Below are 22337 nucleotides of genomic sequence, written 5' to 3' on the forward strand. Positions count from 1 at the left end.
CCTCAAGGAATATGTGATAACCAGTTTACTCCAGAAAATGTTGGGCAATCATTGGATGATGATTTTTATCTGCCTTAGGAACCATGAGAAGTGTTCTGTGATTTTTTGACAACAGTTAAGTTTGGAAGAAAGATACTTGGACAAATTCCATTGAAACCAAAGATTTGGGTTGTTCCCAAGGAATTATGGCTTCCAGAAACTGCTAGCTATGGATAATTCTCCTTATTTAGAGTTGTACTAAGTGCGTTCCCCTTTAATCATTCCGTCAAAAGTTTTGACCATTACAGTTCTTTGGTAACCTGTTCTCTGCTGGCATCTGAAAGGAGTCACTTTTTATAGGCTTTCCATCTACTGTGATGATTAATACCAGCTCAGAATGCCAGTAGTTGTTTTTCTTAAAGGAGTTTGTGGACGTGCGCTGACTCATTCACCATCTCACATCCTGTCTGCACCGTGATCTTAAGCATGCGTTTTCAACAGGACTGGCCAGGTCAGTGCCCGGCTGTAACCATGAAACGAAACCAAGTTAAATGTTTCACAAGCTAAAAAGTTGGCTGTGGACATGCCACACTCCAAATAATATATCTGCCATTTTGTATGAGAGTTACCATTTTACTTCATCTGGTTTTGACTTCCGTGGTGAAGTTAGCATTAATAGAAAATTTATCTCACTATTCAACAGGGTCCAAATAACGCAGCCACAAAATTAAAGCAAAATTGGCATTATTGTAAATGGAAATCATGGTTCGCATTACTGTACAAACCTGATAACCAAGGAGGAATTGATTGGAATTAACTTCTTTAAAACATTCAGAATCCTGATCTTTCCTAGAGTAGGACACATAGAAATACAAAACAAACCCCTAAAACAAAACCACAATAGTGAGGAAAGGTTTCACAGACATGATGGGATTTCAGAAGATAACAGAGGACCAAGTGTTCTGCTCACTGTGGAGCAGGGGAGGCTCCAGACATGGCCATGCCATGGAATGTTCCAAAGTGAGAGTTGTAGCAAGTGAATCAAGTGTGTTTTGAGTTGGAATATCATACACTAAAGAAGAGAATAGCCATATAGAATTAGGAAAGACAAATCTATGGACTTAGAAGAATGATTTTAATCTACACATTATTATAAAAAACTACTAAAGAATTTAATTTCAGAAAGAAGATGCTGGGGAGATCAGTTTGAATAATTAAAATTGATTATTTCCAACTGACTTTCCATACTTATTAGAAATTTATAGTGAAATTCCTATACGGGGGTGCTTGGCTTTCTCAGTTGGTGGAACACGTGACTCTTGATCTTGGGCTTGTGAACTAGGACTCCACTTTGGATGTAGAGATTACTTAAAAATAAAATGTTAAATTTTTTTTTTTAAAAAAGAAAGCCCTATATACATGTACTTAAAAAGTCTAAAAATGAATGATGCTTCATTTCAATGTTAGAATTAGAAAAAAAAAAAACTCCAGCAAATTAAATCCAAAGAAGATAAAAGGAAGAACACGATAGATTAGCAGGAAAAGATTAATTGAATAGAGGAAACAGATAGGGATTAATAAAGTTGCTATATTAAAAAGATTAATAAAATTGTTAAGCCTTTAGCAAATGTTATATATAATGGTGAAAGATGAAAAACTGCTCCATTCACATCAGGAACAAGGCTAGCATGTTACTGTCACTGCTTCATTTGCTAGTATGCTAGAGGGCCCCAGCAATGCAGTAAGAAAAGGAAAAAAAGATAATATTGGCAAAATAGGAAATGAAATTGACATTGTTTGCAGAAGATATAACCCTATGTGCAGAAAATTCAGGAGATTTTACACATAATTAGTATCAATTAAGAAAAGAATTTAGCAAGTTTACCGATTACAGCCAGGGTATAGAAATAATTGTATGAATATATACCAGTAACAGTTAGAAATTAAAATTTAAGAACAAGATACTATTTAAAGGAGTATAAAAAATCCAAATATCTAACTCTAAATATGTGCAAGAACTCTATGTAGAAAATTATAAAACATCTTTTAGGAATTAAATGAGACCTAAACAATATCAAATTCACGGATTGTTAAGATTCAGTTTTGTAAAGATGGCGATTTTAGGAAGATTTATTATTGATATTCAGTTTAAATCCCAGCAGATTTTTGTTGTCCTGTGTTTGGTTTGTTACCTTGTGTGCATGTGTGTATGTATAAATTAAAAAGCAGCTTGAATTTCAAGGTTGGGAGTCAACTTTTTTTTTTTTTACAATCTCACATATTTTCCTCATATCTTGACAAATTCATAAACCCAGTACCGTGCCTACAGCACCTAATGGGTAAAATGGCCCTTATATGGAACCCCGCACTCATGGTATTCTCACTATGATACCACTGTGTGCTTCTGCCTCTGTTCTAATGACTCATAGACTGTTTAATTCTCTTCTAAAATAAAAAAGAATTATGCATGTGTTGTTGTTATTATTGTTATTATTATTTTTAATATAACATTATGTTATAATAATAACATAACATTTATTATGTTATACTACACATAATATTATTATAACATAATAATAACATAATATAACATTATTGTGTTGTTATTATTATTGTTATTGTTGTTATTAATTCTATGAACCCATGAAGTTAAAATAAACACATGATATTTTAACTGAAATTTGTGGCTTTAGGTATTAAACATACATATTCTACCCTCTTCCTTGTTGCTACAAACCAACATGTTTGAAAAACACAGCTTCTACCCACATTCAAAAAGCAAAGCAAGAAGTACTGCGGGCCTAATACTGAGTTTTCACCGTACTTGTCTTCCCTCTAGTGGTTGAATAGCGAAGTCCAGAAAAGGATCCAGTAGGGAAGAATCAGGTGATTTAATTTTGAGACACAATTATTACTATCTTTAAGTTTACCCTGGCTCTCTGTGTAACATATTACCAGATTTAGAAATCTAGTATCAATGTTGGTGGCATAGGCATTAGCAGCACCTGTTCAGTGCTGTTACAGAGAGTGTTGTAAAGTGTGTAAGATTTTTATCTTAATCCTAAACTAAAAGGCTAATATCGAAATGATTTATACATTGATAAAAATAACAAAAATAACAATAGCAATAACTAAGAATAATAACTAAAGATGAAATTTATTGAGCAGTTACTCACTGTGCTAAGCAGTTTTCACACATCATCTTTTATCTACCCAGCTGTTCCAGAAGTGGGTGTTCATTTTACAGGTAAGGAAACTCAGACTTAGTGTGCTGAAGCAACATGATTGACAAATATACATACAATAGCTAATGTTTTAATTTTTTTTCTTTTTAAGATTTTATTTATCTATTTGACAGACAGAGATCACAAGTAGGCAGAGAGAAAGAGAGGAGGAAGCAGGCTCTCCGCTGAGCAGAGAGCCCAATGTGGGGCTCGATCTCAGGACCCTGGGATCAGGATCCAAGCGGAAGGCAAAGGCTTAACCCACTGAGCCACTCAGGCGCCCCAATAGCTATTATTTTAAAAGCCGTAAGTGCCAGAAGCTCTGCTAAGGACTTTGTATGTCTGTGTTAGGGTTTACAGTGGGAAATAGAAACACTCCGAGACTTAAAGGTGAAGTAGGTTATGGCTGGTAACGAGGTCCCTACAATCAGAGAAAGGACTGGAGGAGTAGGTTTCTGGGTGGGCCTTCTGGCAGATTGTCAAAACCGATTCACTGGGAAGCAATGCCTCAAGTCTCACAACGCTGAAAAATCTGGAAAATGGACTCATTTCCTGCAGCAGAGAAACCTCCTATCCATAATGCCTGGCTGCAAGGAGAGACAGCAAGATGCTGAAAGAACACGCCTCTTGCTCACCTCTGACTTCGGCCTCTGATTGGCAGAACACAAGTCACATCCAGAGACCTTGTTGCCAAGGAGTCGGAGAAATGTAGTATTTGTCTGCCCAGATGCAGTGTGGACCAGGAAGGAGCATAGAAAAGGGTGGGGGTAGATGCTGTGGACATGGTGTCGGGCACAATGTGTTAACTTACTTAGTCCCCATAGAAATATGTACTTTTGTTTCTCCACTTTGTAGGCGAGGAAATAGAGGCAGTAGCAGGTGAGATAATATGCTGGAGAGTCAGAATAGGAAAGTATGTCACTTTTTTTTTTTTTTTAGATTTTATTTATTTATTTGACACATACAGAGAGAGATCACAACTAGGCAGAGAGAGAGGAGGAAGCAGGCTCCCCCCCGAGCGGAGAGCCCGATGCGGGGCTCCATCCCAGGACCCTGAGATCACGACCTGAGCAGAGGCTTAACCCACTGAGTCACCCAGGCACCCCTGTCACTTTTATTCCAAAGCACAGCACATCCCACTATCTTGGTATGATTGCACGATGTCATTATTACTTCTGTGTTAGAAAAACATGGAACCTACATACACACACACACACATTTTTTCCTCACACTTTTGTCAGGATGAAACCCAGATTCAAAGAGAAATGAATTGAAGATGACGCTCTTCTGTTGTTTCCTGAGTTGAGTCGACTTCCAAGGCTTAGGATAAAAAGACGCAAAATCAAAATACAGCTCTTCTGCTTATGCTCTTGCAGGAAAAACAACTATGTTCACTAATACTTAGAAGCTTGCCCGACAAAGGGAGCTAATGGCATTGTTGTTACTGGAATGTGAATGCAGCTGGCATATTTACCTACTCAGAGCAGAGGGAATATGGTGCAGTATAGACAGAAGATGGCAAGAAACAGATGCTATTCCTGTCTGTCCGGCTGGACTTGCCAAGCCACCACTCCACTCCACGTGTTCACCAGACACGGTTCTCCAGTTTTGAAGGTGGCTATGGATACCCATCAGGCCAGTCTGATTTCTCACGTTGGGAAAGAGAACCTTGACAAAGGATATGTAGTGACGGCAGATAGTTATGGCTGAAGAATTTGGGTGGCGACCTTTGAGGGCAGTCTTTTGCTGACTCTGCTTCAAAGAAATGCCCATATTTCCTATGGAGATTCCTAAGGATATCCTGATTTTTATCTCTTCAAGGCAGTTTTTTCAGATATTTGTATCTGAATTTATATATGATATACATTCACACACGTATATCTGAGATATATAAGGCAGGATGACATTATTGGGCTTTATTCTCATCCAAGAGTGTATTAGAAGCACTCAGAGAGCTTTTTAAAAACTCATAACCTAATGCTACGCCCCCTGGGAGTTAGATCTGAATAGATAGAGCGGGGCTCAGAAATGCACTTTTTGAAAATTCTCTGGCATGATTCTAATACTTGCCCTAGCTGTGAATTAGCCTAAAACGGAGAGTGCTGTGATCTCTTAATGAGAAAGCTGACAGAAGACAGAGTTGTAACGGCAAGTCGAATAAGATTATGTCATGAGTTAGTAATGTCAGTTTCATGGATTAGAAACAGCTCATTTGAATTCTAGGAGTTGGAGAGTTAAAAATGTCAGAATTAAGAACGTAACATTTTTAGGGAAATTAATTCTTGCCTTTTTGAAAGGCACCTGGCATTTTTAAGGAGTACCTATAAAAGAGCAAAAGTGCCTCCAAGTGGCCAAAGTCTAAATTACATTTTAGTGAAAGTAAGATCTACATGGGAAAAAACCGAGCATAGAGGTATGAATTTTTGGAGTCTAGGATTTTTTTACTTGAAGATATTGGGAGCTGCAGTTTGAAAAGGAGATATGGATGCAATGAGGTATTTCTTTTACCTGAAATTGCTTTCAAAAATTGGCGATGAATTATTTTCATACTTAAACCTCAAGTATGCGAGGGATATATACACCTTAGAAGCTCCACATTGCACTTTTAATTAGGTTTTCTTGTTCAAAACTGGGCTGACCTCCCTAGACCCACTTTCCATTGAAATTCATGAGGATTATACCTTTTGGGGACACTGAAAAATAATTACACATTTTATGAGTCTTTATTTGTTTATTAATTCAGCAGCTGTTTTTGTCATAATTGCTTTGGGCATTGGGATTGCAGTGGTCAAGTAGATGTAAAAGATCTCTGTCTTCAGGAATGTGTGTGGGGCATGTATGGAGAGAAGACAAATGATACTTAAGTCATACCCAGTTTGACTCACCATCACCCTCTTATAATAAACACAATCAATACAGATCATTTGCAGCTCAGAAAGACACTTGGAAGTGTGATAGAATCTCATGAGAGTGCTGGCAACTTTAGATAGGATTCGCAGGGATGGACTCTTAGAGTTGCCATTTGAGTTAATATATGAAAAAAAAAGTGAGCTTTATGGAAAATTGGGAAAGAGCAACCCAGTTAGAGGAAAGAGCAAGAGGGGAAGAACTGGGCATGCTTATAGGAAGAGGACAGAAACCAGAATAGCCAACACAGGTGAGAAATGGGGCAAAGGGACCAAGACAAGGCCTACATGAACCAGATCTTGTCCACTGCACTTTACTCTGAGTTCATTGGGAAACCATTGAAGGATTTTGAGCAGTGGGATGTGGACTGATTCAACCGGATTTACATTTTTAAAAAGTCACTGCTATGAGGGGTTATTGATTGGAAAGGAGCAGGAGGCCAAACAAAGAGATCTGCTAGGAAGCTATTGCAATAGGTCAGGCAAGAGAAGATGCTGGCTTGAACCAGATGGTAGAAATGGAGATGGAGTGAAGTGGACAGATTCAAGATAAATATGTGACCCTGCGGGACCTGAGGCCACACTGGCCCCGCGTGGGCTTCACCCCAGTTAAAGGTGGGTGAAAATTGATAGGTCTTGTTAAAGACTTAGATGTGAGGGATAAAGGACAGAATGAAGATGGCTCTGTCATATGTCTTGAGTAACTAGGTGGAGGGAGGTGCCCTTTACTGCAATAGGTAATACAGAATTAGAAGTGGGGATGGAATAGGAAAGCAAGTTTTCTATACCACACCATTTGAGATGCATGTGGTATATATGCTGAAATGTCAATAGGCAGCTAGCTATAAAAATTAGCACTCAGAATAGAATTAACAGCTAGAGCTATACATTTGGCAATTATAAACTAAGCATATGTGTTATTTAAAGCTGTGGAAATGAATGAAGTGTTCTAAGAAGAGGCTAGAGAAACAAAAGTAACTTGATCTGAACCTGGGAATTATAACTTTTTAGGTCAGGGGGTTGCCGTAAAGTCATCAAAGGTGTCAGAGATGAGATACGGTGAAAAACAGAAGAGTATGATGCTGCAGAATTAAAGATAGTGTTTCAAAGAAGGAGTGGCCAGTTTTATAGAATGTTCCGTGTGAACTAAGAATGGAAAAACATCTACAGAGTTTGGCAGCACGGAATTGTGAGACCTCGACAAGAATGTTGTCAGTAGTGTGATGCGGAGGAAAGCCAGATTAGAAGAGGTTGAAGAGTGAAGATGGAATATTGAAAATAAAAATTTCCAAGACTTTTACTGTAATAGGGAGCAAAGAAATAGGTGTCAACTTGACATTTTCAAGTAATTTTTTTTCCCAAATGGGAGTTACAAAAGAACGTTTTTGTAACGAATGGATCAACATCTTAACAGCAAAGAACATCTCTAGAAAATAGATGATGTAGGGATAAAGTCCTTGAGAAAATAAAAGGGGGTGGCAACTGCCGTGTACATGTAGGGAGGGGCTGGTCCTTTTGTATAAAAGAGGCAGAAACGACAGAGACTGTGGGCGTAGACACGGATCATATTCATCCTAAGCTAATTCTGCTCAATCACCTTTAAAAATATGGTGCTTTTGAGTTATGAGGTCACATTCTTTGCCAAATTTTGCTTACACTTTCCAATACTTGGGAAATATTTGACTAACTGAACTTTCTTTACCATGGGACTTTTCAGACTCTTTGATCTGCTCATGTGTATTTAAGGAATTGATAGAACGCAAAAAATCCCAAACTGATTTGGCCATGTAAGCCCTTTCTTGTGAACTGCCCTTTATATTTAGAAGACGTCTTCAAAGGAACATACTTTAGGAGATTCTGAATAATCAAAAGGACTAGTGTTCCTTTCGTTAAAACTGATTTTTAAATAGGCCTTATTCTTTATATTCTCATAAGTCCTATTTTTTTTTAGCACTCAAAAAAGATGAAGAGAAAGGAGATTATATGGTAAATATGTGGGGACATGTTATTTTTAGCCATTCCTTGATCTTTTTCTTAATAAACTAAACACTAACAATGTAAGCACTACTTTTTACCTGATACAGTTTGACTAATATCTACCTCTTTTTGGTTACTGTTTTCTATTTGTTTGCTATTTGTTTCCCTTGTTATTTGTTCCTATTTTTGTTCTACTCTTTTACTGCCTTTTGTGGTTTTAGCTGAACATTCTATGAAAGTTTATTTTCTTTCTTTTCTTCGTGTATCAGTTACAGCTCTTGTAATTTTTTTCAGTGGTTGTTCTAGGGTTCTCAATATACATTTATAATTAATCCAAGTCTACTTTAAAAAAAATTATTTATTTAGAATGCACTTGAATGAGGGGCAGGGAGAGGGAGACAGAGAGTCTGAAGCAGACTTTGTGCTGAGCACAGAGTCTATATGGGGCTCGGGCTGTATCTCAAGACCCTGAGATGTTGACCTGAGCAAAAATCAAGAGTTGGACACCTAACCGGCCGAGCCACCCAGGCACCCAATCCAACTCTACTTCTTAGTAATGATACACCATTTCATAGATAGTGTGAATACCTTATAATAACTAAACAGTCCTAATTCTTCCCCTCTGCCCCTTGTATCATTGCTATCATTCATTTCACTTACACATGAACATTTAGAAACATGTATGTACACAAGACATACATAAGGGTATGCAATTGATACTTTGTTGCTATCTTTTTGAACAAACTGTTATCTGTTAGATCAATTAAGAATAAGAGAATTTTTTTTTGTTTTGTCTTCACTTATTCTTTCTTCAGTGCTCTCCTTTCTTTATGTAGATATGAGTTTCTAACCTATATTATTTTCCTTCTTTCCAAAGAATTTCTTTTGACATTTCTTGCAAGGCATGTCTACTGGCAACAAATTCCATCAATTTTTGTTTATTTGGGAAAGTCTTTATATCTCCTCACCTTTGAAGGATAATGTTGCAGCATACAGAATCCTAGGTTGGTGGCTTTTTTCGCTCCACACTTTATTTCACTCCACTTTTTTCATGCTTGCCTGGTTTAGAAGGAGATGTTGGATATAATTCTTATCTTTGTTCCTCTACAGGTAAGGTCTCATTGTTCTCTGCTTTCTTTCAAGACTTTTTGTTTATCTTTGATTTTTTTGTAGTTTAACAATGAAGGTTTCTACTGAAATAACCGCAAACTCAGAGATTTTGTCCTTCTGTATGTGCAGTCTACTTATAAACCCATTGAAGGCCTTCTTCATTTCAATTACAGTGTTTTTAATGTTTAGCACTTCTTTTTGGTTCTTCTGTAGGAGTTCTCTCTCTGCTTACATTACCCATCTATTCTTGGATGGTGTCTATTTTAATCGTTAGAGCCCTTTGCATATTAATCCTAGTTGTTTTAAATTCCCAGTCTGATAATTTCAACATCCCTGCCATGTCTGGCTCTGATGTTTGCTCTGTCTCTTCAAATTATGCTTTTTTTTTTTTTTTTTTTTTTTTTTTTTGCCTTTTGTTATACTTGGTGTACGGGGTACAAGGACCTGTTGTAAATAGGCTTTTAGCTGTGTGGTGGAGAGGTGTGAGGGGAGAGGAATCATTCTATAGTCCTGTGATTAGATCTCAGCTTTTAAGTGAGTCTATGCTTTTAGACTATAAAATTCACAAGAATTTCTCAGTTTTTTTCCCTCCTCTTTTCAGTGGACAGGATGTCTAGAGTGGTCTGGAGTTGGGTATTTCCTTCCCTTAGGTCAGTTAGGCTCTGATAATAACCCCCATCCTCATCAGGTTAGGCACTGATTAACTAGTTTCCCCTGAGGGCAGGGCTTGTTAAGAAGAGTAGAGTGCTCTGGTATATTTCAAGATGGCTCCCGTTCCCTTCCCCCAATTGGAGGCCCAAGGAGAGTTTTCTCTGATATTTACTATGGGAAACTGGTTGAGTTCCTGGAGGTAAATGTCACAAATGGAGGGGGGGAGACCCCTATGACTGTGTATATGGGAGTTTTTAATTCTCAGAATTGTTCCTATTGAGTCTCTAGCAATTTGTTAATGAACGTGCAGGGTCTCCCGCCCCAGCACTAGTTCCCACTGGTGTTTCAGCTCTTGTGCTTCTGCCTTGCCTCCCTATTTAACTTCTGTCTCTTCAGTCTTGGGTGCAGTGATTTGCCCTGTGTCCTCATCTCTCTCATGGACCCAAGAAGAGCTGTTGATTTTTCAGTCTGTTCATATTTTTCACATGTTGTTAGTATGGCATGGCAACTTCTAAGTTCCTTACATGTAGAACCAAAAACCAGTCTCCAGCCCCCCTTTATTTATCTGGTATGAAAATCCCCTTATTTATAAACAAATAAAAATGCATTATAATCAAATACCACCGGTGCTTTAATTGTAGTAAGTTTTAGGAACTCTCAAGGCATTTTACAAATACTTGTAGAATGAGTAAATAAATGTATGAAGTCCCAGTAACTATGACTGTATATTATTAAATATAAAGAAATCCAGTTCACTTGCACTATTTAGAACAGTTTGTATTATCTACCTGTTCAGTCTATACTATACTGGAATGATAGCAATGGTTTTACTGTTAGAATAGATTCTGGAATGGGATGGTGGGGAGAAAATAACATTTTTACTTCCCTAGACCAATTAAAAACCTTACTTTCTTAAATTAAAATTTTAATTAATTAAATAGTAGATATTCAACTACTTGAGGTCTCATTCTCCTTCTTTTTTTTTTTTTTTTTAAGATTTTATCTATTTGACAGAGATCACAAGTAGGCAGAGAGGCAGGTGGGGTGGGGCGGGGGGATGGGGGCAGGAAGCAGACTCCCTGCTAAGCAGAGGGCCCAATGTGGTGCTTGATCCCAGGACCCTGGGATCATGACCTGAGCCAAAGGCAGAGGCTTTAACCCGCTGAGACATCCAGGCACCCCACAAGGTCTCATTTTCAAACATCTGGTGGAAACTAGCAGAATGAGAAGTATATAGTGATGACTCAACAAATATTTGTTTAATTTAATTAGATTTTCAAAAGGACCTGCCTTGATTAAACTTAGTATGAAAACTACACATATTTATTTCACATTTCAGGAAATCCAGGAAGGCCCAATTACTGCAAATCATTTTCAAATGGAGACCAATAATATCTGAAATGCTGCTTCAGAACATCTCTTATTTACTCATCAAATCTGGTTGAAATATTTATTATGTGCAAGCCACTCTGCTCGGTGCTGGGAATGCAAAGAACACTATTCAAAGAGGCCATTGCTGAGAGTCAGGATTGCAAATGATAATCACCTATTTTGTTGTCTGTGTTTGGTTTTTGACAAATGACTTATATCTGTATTTTGTTAGTGTATTCCTCTCCACATCCTCCTTCTTTTCTTAGGCTTCCCCCCCCTTATTATTCTTAGTATTGTCTATCCTGGAAACATGAGCATTTCTGAAGGGTTGGAAGAGGCAGTCGGAAGAGGAGGGTGGGGTAGCAGTTTATTGAAATTCAGACAACTTTCTCCAAATGTTTTCTCCATCTCCTGTGTTCTAGGGTAGCAAAAAGGCCCTCTATGGCTGTGGAAAGTACAATACGTTTCTGTTTTAGTATGATATGGTGTATGTGTGTGTGTGTGTGTGTGTGTGTGTGTGTGTGTGCGCGCTTGTGCATGCTCATGTGCTTGCAATGCACATGCATTCATCCATGTGTTTGTCTACATGTGCACACACAGGCGTGCTGCGATCTTGTCTTCTTTTCCAGCTGTCTAAGATCAGAAGCTTTAGGGCTATGCATTACCCATATTTTACTCTCTATGCTGTCACTCCCTTTTCAAAGATAGGTATTCTATATATTTCCTCTTTCCATTCCATCTTCCTGGCCTCTCCTTTGAAACACAAAAGCATCAGGGGTGCTCCCATGTCCCACCCCGCACCAGCACCTTGCTGTTCTAACGGGGAGTGGGGGGGGGCACTGTTTGTCCCTGAAGTTGTGACGCAATCAGGGTGAACTCAACTCAGAATCCACTGCCTGGATTCTACTGCAATTTCATCCAAACTTTCAATGCTTTGGTCTAATTTTCATTGCACTTTGAAGCTTTTTAAAATTTATTTTCCTCCAGGGTTATGGACTTCCATTAGTGTTTATTGAAGATGAAGTGGTCTTTTCTATTTTTCTCCTTGTTGTTTTTGGCTAGTTTCTAAGATGAAGAGGGGCAAACAATCTTTTGTTCTGCCTTCTCTTCCCGGAATTCTCTCAGAAGGCTTAAAAGTAGTTGTGATGGGACTGAGGGAGAGAAAGATGGATGCCAAAAATTGTTGGTGATAGAAAATTAAAGTTTAAGGGCTCCTGGGTCGCTCAGTTGGTTAAGTGACTGCCTTCAGCTCAGGTCATGATCCTGGAGTCCCGAGATCAAGTCCCGCATCGGGCTCCCTGCTCATCGGGGTGTCTGCTTGTCCCTCTGACCTTCTCCCCTCTCATGCTCTCTCTCTCACTCTCTCTCTCTCAAGTAAATAAATAAAATCTTTTTTTAAAAAGAAAATTAGAATTTAAGATTTCAGAGGTGAAATATTAGTTTGTGACAAATTCAAATATGCTTATCATATCAGAGGTAGAGTGGAGATGAAAAACAATGGAGATGAAGAGGTAAGGAAATTGTCAAGTGGGAGTCTTGATTTAATTATCTATGTGAAAATTGAAGAATACAGTCATCGGGGTTGAAGAGGCTGTGCCATATATAGCAAAATTCTCAGAGAATGGGTGTGAAATGGAAGCTGTGGGATGGCAAGAGAGCAGCAACGCAAACATTTTATTCTGTGTTCAAGAGAGAAGCTGGATCCTATGGGGGTTTGAGAGAAAAATCCTATAACAGAGGTAGTAAGCAAGGGCAGGCTTAGGGTGGCAATGTCTGCATGCATCAGCAAGAACTGGCAGAAACTGGGAGGATTACAGATTGCTCGAGGTGTATCTGTTAAAAGAAATGGCTTCTGCTCTCACATTAGTCACAGGAGCATCAGCAGCTTCTGGGCTCCTGCCTTTCTAGGTATTTTTCATGATACGCAGAAACCACTGAAATCTGTTGGGAGAGTTTCTGATTTCATTAAATGTTTACAGTTGTTTTTGCTGCTTCTTAAGTAATGATGGAATAGGAAGAAAAATATGATCAGAAACTAATTGTGGCTGTTGCATCTTTCTAAGGGGATTGCTGAAGTTATCTCCGGGACAGATAGTTCTTTTATTGATGAAAAGACGCTGGGATTGCTTGGAAACGGGATGCTATGCCTGCGGTTTGGATGGGGTGGGTGAGAGAAAGAGAGAAAGGAACTGTTGACAATAGAAACAAGAGGTATTTTGACATACTGGGCATGCACAGGAAGAGATCATTTAAGAGACAAGTCAAAAGAGAAGGGAAGAGAGCCTGAAGAAAGGGATAGAAGGCAGGAGGTTTCAGGATAGGCATGGACAATGATGAATACTTCTGCCGCAGAGATGTGATAACAAATACCTAGAAACAGTGATGTCCTCCACTGAATGTAGTGTTTCATTTCCATTCCATGCATTCCCATCTGTTACTGTCAAGTGTTCGCAGGAAGTTTTTTGTTCAAAATAGCCCTGTGTTGTTTATAATTTGAGAATTATAGGTTAGGGCTGGATTTGGTTAGGATTGTGTGAGGTTCTGTGTGGCAGAAACCTTGAAATAAGATAGCTGAAGTATGGGGGCGCCTGGGTGGTTCAGTGGGTTAAAGCCTCTGCCTTCAGCTCAGGTCATGATCCCAGGGTCCTGGGGTCGAGGCCCACATCTGGCGCTCTGCTCAGCGGGGAGCCTGCTTCCTCCTCTCTCTCTGCCTGCTTCTCTGCCTACTTGTGATCTCCGTCTGTCAAAAAAAAAAAAAAAAGATAGCTGAAGTATGATGGGAATTGTGTTTATTTCTCATATATAGAATTCTAGGGGAAGGCAATCTAGGCAGGTATGCCAACTCTGTGGTCATCTGGGACCTGTGCCCCTATGTATCCATCTTGCCACCCTGAGGGTATGGCTTTTATCCTTGTGGCTCTATGCAATTGCTACAGGAGCATGGAGAAAAGGAGGAAGAAGAGCATATTTCCCTTTTCCTTGAGGCTTTCTGGAAGTTCCACATAACACCTTTATTTACATAGAACTTTCTATAGATCTTATTTACTAGTACCTAGAGACAAAGAAGACTGGAAAACTGAAACTTTTAGCTGACTGCAATTTTTCTAGGTAAAAATTAATGTTCTTTTATTTTAAGAGACAAGATGGTAATGTGTAATTGGAGGGCAATAAGGTGTTTCTGCCACAGAAAGATGAAATCCAGCAGGGGGGACAAGTGGGTCAGCAGTGAACTATAGCTGGTCCACAGAGGAGAACCAAGCCATAAAGTGGACTGACTCAGAACAGAAACAAAAAGAATAAAACATGATTATTGCAACATTATTTACAATAACCAATATACGGAAGCAACCCAGGTGTGTATTGATAGGTGAATAAATAAAGAAGCTCTCTCTCTCTCTCTCTCTCTCACACACACACAGAGGAATATTACCCAACTACTAAAAAAAAAAAAAATAAGATCATGCCATTTGCAACAACATAGATGAACCTAGAAGATATTATGCTAACTGAAGTAAGTCAGACAGGGAAAGAAAATACCGTATGATTTCACTTATATGTGGAATCTAAAAAAGAAAACAAATCAACAGATGAACAAAAAGCAGAAACAAACCCATAAATACAGAGAATAAACCGATGGTTGCCAGAAGGGAGCGGAGTGGGCAGATGAGTAAAATGGGTGAAAAGATTGGCGGTGTTTCAGAAGCTTCTAGTTAGGGAATGAATAAATCATGGGGATCAAAGGTATAGGTACCACGGACTTTTTAATGTCCTTTCCCCCAAATCGATGTATTTTCTTATTTCTTATCCTAGAAAGTCTGTTTAAGTATTTTGCTCAGTGTGATAACAGTTGATCAAATTTTCATTAAAAAGTTAGGCTAAAACAAGTTTTGCCAAATCTCACATTTTCAGGATTGACGTAAGTGATTTCCTGGTATGAGTCAAAGTTTGATAAAAAAAAAAATAAAGAAGCAGGGCACCTGTGGCTCAGTGGGTTGAGCCTCTGCCTTCAGCTCAGGTCATGATCTCAGGGTCCTGGGATCGAGCCGCATCGGGCTCTCTGCTCCGTGGGGAGCCTGCTTCCCCTTCTCTCTGCCTGCTCTGCCCACTTGTGATCTCTCTCTCTGTCAGTTAAATAAATAAAATCTTTTAAAAAAAGAAAATTAAAGAAGCAAGTATGGCATTTCAAGTGGGAAGACATTTAATACAGTGAACTAGTGACTTAAAAATATACAGGAAGGGCTGGAGAAGCAGCGATGTGGAAAACACTCACTATTACTCAGTTGTATCACAAGCCACGAAAGGTTTAGGAATTTTCAGGAATCACGGGGAACTTCCGCTCAAGATCTCAGCTCACCACTGCACCAGATGAATGATTACCAGGGGATCTGAAGAAGCTGCAAAGAATCACTTCTGTTGAAGCCCATAGAGTCTCCTTAATGGACAAAAATAATGGCTTCTACTTCTTTCAGACTTTGTGACCTCTGCTTGGTGCACGCTAACCCAGAAACCTGATGGCAGGGAACTCTGGGAAATGCATTTCCTAGACTTCCAGTCCCTTTGATAAGACGAGAGCAAGACAAAAAATAAAGGTACGCGCTGGTTGCTCTCAAAAAAAATAATATTCAATGCAGTCACTCCTTTGGCTATTCAGCATCCATAAAGAACCTACTACTTGTATTTAAATTTTAAACAATAATAAAAATAACATCTTTAAAAAATCTCATTGCATATTAACATAAATAACATGTTTTTAATGAAATAACTCTACTTCCTACATAAAACTTCCGTGAAAAGAGTGGCAGTGTTTCACATTTTGCAAATGTCTCTGATACTTGCCTAACAGAGGACGGTTGCATTATCATATCTGCTTCTGCATTCTGTCTTTTGTGATGTGTTGCTGTGGTTGAAGTAAATGAAAAAAATCCAGGTTTACACACATATTTGTAGTTGAAAAAGAAAGGAGATTTTTGAATAGTCTTTATAAATAATTGGGAATAGTTTTCTTTGATACTGTACCCAAACTCAGCAAGTAATTTCTTAAAGGTTAACTGTAATGTAGAATCTGAAACTATGAAACTTTATCAATAAATTTTCATTACATTAAAATCCATTGATCTCTCCATTGGTGTAGCTTTTACTCATGCATGATTTTGTAGTATGATACACTGAACATTTGGAAAATACTGTCATGCTGAGTTATGCAGATCTCCCAAATGTTGCTGCATTTCATTATACACTATCATGAATTTTCATTGGTACCACGACCAAATGCATCAGTAAAGTCTGTAAATATTGCAAAGCTGGCAAACTAATTGAAGCTCATATTTGAAGCTTAAATTGTGTGGCTGGCAATTAAATACTGTCAGTTGTTGTCTTTAAGTGACAGGATTACTTTGTTCATTTTTTAAAAAGATTTTATTTATTTGAGAGAGAATGAGAGAGAGAGCATGAGCTGGGGATGTGGGGAGAAGCAGAGGGAGAGGGAGAAGCAGACTCCCATCAGCAGGGAGCCCAAGGTGGGGCTCGATCTCAGAGCCCAGGATCATGATCTGAGCCAAAGGCAGATGCTTGCTCAACCAACTGAGCCATCCAGGCACCCCAATAGTTTTTGTATTCTTAATCTCAATCAAACAAATAGCTTATTGAACAAAATTATGTTTGGCCGATTAAAAATGTCCATTAAGTGATTGAGTGACTAATATTATCCCTTTCCTACTAATCCATTTCCTTAAACAATATAATTTAAGAAGGAGTGGGCAAAAGATGGTACTCTGAGTTCCATTTGATAAAAAAATAATGGGATCAGAAAAAATAAAAGTTGTTAAATTAATATACTACTTAAAATTATATTTTAATGTGTATCAAATTTTCTTCATTGATATCTGACTTCTTATTTTTTTTAAATGTATTTCAATCATTCACTGCAATTGTTAAATCTCATTACCTAGTGAGATAGATTTCTGTGCAGCGAGTATATCTTACATATAGTAGGGATTTGATTCTTTTTTTTTTCCCTAAATAGTCACCTGTGTTTGTCTTTTACTAGCCACAGGGCAGGATTTTCTGGGATGCCCATGATGTCCTCTTTCAGCAAATTTGTTAGTGCACCTTTTTCTCTCTCTGGAAACTTCATTGGCCATTCATTTTTTTGAAGTTGCTAACTTCCTTCTGACCCTTCAGTTTCTCCTCAAGTGTGTTTGCAGAGCATACTCCAATCTCTCTTGCTCTCTTCTGCCTGTAGAAAATGAGTCTACAGACCTTTATTTATTTTTTGATATTAACTAAAATTCAATATGGGAGATATTAAAAATTAAAAAGTCAATTCAATCATCGCATCTTCCATCTGTGTTATTTGAACAGAGCTGTTTCCATTACATATATTGTCCCCTCAGCAGGGATGTCCCACTTTTTCCCCAGCAATAAGCGTGGTTGGTTTTCACTTCCTTTCCCCTTCCTTTTAGGTTTTTTTTGGCTCAGGTCTTGAATATATTTTTTTAAATAACACATTTAATTATCTTCCATTTTCTTCCATCTGCTATGGACGATATCGTCTATTGTGTCCCCTTCCTCCCCAAACTCTCACCTCTCTAAAATTCCTATGTTGAAGCCTAAACTCCCATCCGGAGGGTATGTAGAGATGGGGCGTTTGGGAGGTAATGAATTTAGATGCGGTCCTAAGGGTGGGGCACCATGATGGGATTAGTGTCCTTATGAGAAGAGACACCAGAGAGCTTTCCCTCTCTCTGTCTCACTCTCTCTTTTCATCATAAAGTGAAAGCACAGAGAGGAAGTGGCTGGCTGGCGGCAATCCAGGAAGAGAATTCTAACCCGACTCTGCCCACGTGGGCACCCTGATCTCAGATTTCCATCCTCCAGAACTGTGAGAAGATAAATTTCTGTGAGGGCAGCCAGGCTATGATATTTTGTTGTGGCAGCTTGAGCGGACTAAAGCACCACCTCCCTGGAAACATTTCTATCCTGTATCACTTCAGCTGCCTACTTCTTCCTCATCCACACTTGATTGAACTGTTGAGCAAATTGAGATTTCCAAATGACTGGTGACCCAATCTAGTTCTACTTATTTTAGCACTATCTAGCAGCCTTTGTAGTTAAAATAGGAGAAGTTCGTGGCAATTCTGATCCTTTTCTGGTTATTGCAAACTTTTTTGTCTCCATTTCCTCCCTTATTCACACAGGGAGAAACTGCTGCTTCCACTTTCCTGGAGAGACTGCAAAGAAGCATATGGAATGGAGATTCTGGATTCGTGTCCTTAAATTCTGACACTTGCTTATTATGAGTGGTTGAGCAAACTACCTTTTCAGAGGCACTGTTTTTGCATCTGCAAACTGGGAAAATATCAGTGTCACAGGAAGTTCTGGCTACTTGATGAATTCTAATCACCCTGTTTGAGACTAAAATATAATCAATAAATATTGATTATTACCTTTGTTCATTTTAGAAATGTGACACCTCTTTCCTAGAATTCTCTCAGCTTCTAGCCACTGCACAGTTAAAATTGTTCATATTTTTTGTTCTTTCCGTCCTTCCATTAGAGTGTAATCATTCCTTCCGCAGGCTTATTCCTCAGCTGTGTTATGCTTTCATGAAGTCCCTGTCCAATCATTTATACTATCTCCTCTAACTTCATATTCTTCCTCCATGCTGGGTCCTTCCCATTAACCTTTAGATCTAGACAGGTTTCTCGCATATTTTAAAGTAAAGCTCTCCCCTTCCCTCTCTCCTTATTGCTCTTTTTTTCAAACCAGCTACCTTCCTGTGTCCGGCCAATGGCTCACCACTCAAGATTTAGCTTAGGTGTCACTTTTTCTAGAAAACCTTCCCTAATTCCTGCATTCTGGCTTAAATGCCTTTTTTTTTTTTTTTTTAATGTCATCCCTTAGCAAACTGCTCCTCCCTGTCAAAGCACATAGCACGCTGGAATAGCCTCATTGCTTGTCGGTGTCTCCAAAATACTGCAAGCTCTCTCAGAGCAAGAAACCTGTATTTATCTTCTTTATTATCATATCTTCAATACCGTGCACAGTGCTTGGGATATAGTAGGCATTCAATAACCAGTTATTAACTGAATAAAGAGAAACAGATATAAAGCTTACGGAAAAATAGAGAAGCTGGGAATGTTAGAGATATTTTAAAACCATTGTCTCGACTACTCACTGACTTACATATTATCCTGAAGCTCTGTTATAGTTTGTAAGATATTTAGAAAGTTAATGAAGTAAAGATTTGATGCTATGGAGGCCCAATTTTAATCCTTATGTAAAATATAATTTAAAGAGTAATTAAATGGTCAGTGTACTTTTGAACTTGCTGAATAGCCACCCCCCCCCTTTTTATTTGTCTGCAGCCAGACCTAATTTTTCTTAAGGGTAATAACGGTAAAAGGACAAAAATTTGTGTAAAGGCTTTCCTTTTCTTTTTCTAGTCACAATAGTAGTCTTGGAATTCCCATATTCTGAATGGAACCAGCTTTACTTAAAAGGGAACTTGGGATGTTCAGAGCATGACACAGGATATATTGCTGGTATTGTAAATCTTAGATCATTGAACAACACAATAGTCTCCTAAAGGAGATGCAGACCCTCCCACTTTTTTTGTTTTATCACGAAATGCGAAGGGCTACCAACTGGAAGCATTCTGGGGAACACAGTGTACTGGTTTGGCTCAGAAGATTTTATGAAAGCTCTGCTCTCTGAGTTAAATTATATTGCCTGACTCCTAGGACACAGAGAATGTCCTATAACCAATAAAATATTTTAACATTCTTTCAGTCATGGTGTCTGCTTCCTTTCTGAAATTATGCCAGTCACAAAGGGCTGTGATGACTACAATAAAAAAAAGTGGTGGGTTTGATAGGTATGTGTAGCCATAAACACAGAGCTCTCTCTGCTTTTATTCTGGGCCTAGACCTTAATTATTAAGACTCTTCCATCATTTAATCTTTAACAACCTCAAAGTCAAGGAAAACCCCTCTTCCCAGGAAATAGTATCGAAGAAGACATTAGAAAGAAAACATAGAAATGCCATATAGTCTGATCGGTACCAATAAAATGCCTTCTTGCTCAAGAGGGTAATTTACAAGTCAGAGATCTACATCTCGTTCCCATCTCCACTCCTACCAGATCTCTGATAATACCACCATCCATTCTCCAGGGCCACATGTCCTTTCTCCCTCTCCTCTGGAGAATAACTGAAGGATAGGAGAGATGTAATGCCCTTTATTGTGCTGCCTGTCAAAGTTGCAGAGGAGAAACAAGCAAAACAAACAAACAAAACAATGAAAAGTCTGGGCTAATGACTATTGTTTAGGACATTTCCTCACAGTTCTCTAGCCAGACTTGAAAATAAAATCAGAGGAAGATTACTATTTCTTGTCCTATTTATTACAATATATGAAACAAGGACATATTAAAGTACTTCTCTAACATTTTTTCTCAACTGAACATTTTTGGGGATCAGTACAAGTATTGACCAAGTTTCTTAATTTGCAACCTATGGACTTGGATATGAATGCACACCTTGCCGGTAACATTGGTTTTGTATATTTACACAAGTGCATTTTTCTTAGGTGATTTTGTCAGATTGCACAGGGAATTCAAGATCTGGAAGGGATTAAGTATTGCATATCTCTGTAAATAGAAATATATAGATATAGCTATAGATAAAAATACAGATGTAGATTCTATCAACTATATTTATAATATATATGTATAACCAAATATATGCATGTATATATGTGTAAATACAAATAAATACATATAAACATATATATGTTTATAATATTTGCACATATGCATATAATACCTATCAACATTTAAAGTTGTTGATATTTAGAAATGATCAAGGGTTTTACAAAAAAAAAAAGAGGGGATGCTGAATATATTGGACATTTTCTTGTAAGGAAACACAGATCATAAAGAGGTTACTAGGGTGATAAATCACTTGGGGAAAGAAAAAGAGATACAGAGATAGTTTGCAGCCAAGTCAAAGCACATGAAAGAATGCGTAAAATCAAGACCCTTTGTGTAATTTCATCTTTCTTTTCATTTTCTTGATTTCATTTTTTAATTTTCCTTCTTGGTTTTCTTTTACCAAAATGACTACCAATAAATGGCTATGTCTGGGGCACCTGGGTGGCTCAGTTGGTTAAGCGGCTGCCTTTGGCTCAGGTCATGAGCCCAATGTCCTGGGATCAAGTCTCGCATTGGACTCCCTGCTCTGTGGGGAGTCTGCATCTCCCTGTCCCTCTACTGTTCCCCCTGCTTCTGCTCTCACTCATTCTCTCTTTCTCAAATAAACAAACAAATAAATAAAATCTTCTTAAAATAAAAAAAATAAAGGTAAATAAAAAACAGCTATGTCAATATTAACAACGGATGCACCAGGCATAATTAATTTCATTAATGTCCTCTCATCACTCATCATAGGCACGTATATTATTTCAGGATTAAGTCAGGACTAAAACAGCTGAAATGTAATATGATTTCTAGATTTAAGGTTTTTCACCCTTCACAGGTACACAGACTTAAACTATATTCCCTGTTAGGAGGGCCAAGGAAATCGAACATTTTTATCATATGTACGTACAGTTTTGAGGACATAAAATCTGACATTGGACTTCTCCAACTCTTTTATGGGTGCCTCACGCTCCTTTGGACCATGCTTTGCATTTAGTTGGACAAGGTTCATGTGGAACAACGCAGAGAAGATATACTTTAAAGGGGTCTCTGAGCACAGTTTTGTTCACAGTCAGTGATGCACTTTAGCCAGCCAGTGTTTAATTTGTAACTTAATAAAATTACCAAAATGTAGATCTTAAAACAGAGAGGTGTTTAAGAAATGTCACTTTGGGGAGTGACTGCTATCAACTGCACGTAAAGCACAATTGGAGATTACACTAGTACTTACTGTAAAAGAGCATCTGCTCCCGTACCTATTAATCCTCTTGCTTATAAAGACAATCCAGCCCTGAGTGCACACAGGGAGGGGAGGTAGGCAGAGTGCATGGCTGGCAGCCTCAGGTGGGGAAAGGGATGGGGGCCGGGAGCATCTCTGAAAGCTTCTTGGAGGCACTAATGTCCAGCGTCTGTTTGCTAATAT

The sequence above is a fragment of the Lontra canadensis genome, unplaced genomic scaffold, assembly GCF_010015895.1.
Source record: "Lontra canadensis isolate GAN:19392208 unplaced genomic scaffold, GSC_riverotter_1.0 scaffold46, whole genome shotgun sequence".
In the NCBI taxonomy this organism is placed as follows: Eukaryota; Metazoa; Chordata; class Mammalia; order Carnivora; family Mustelidae; genus Lontra; species Lontra canadensis.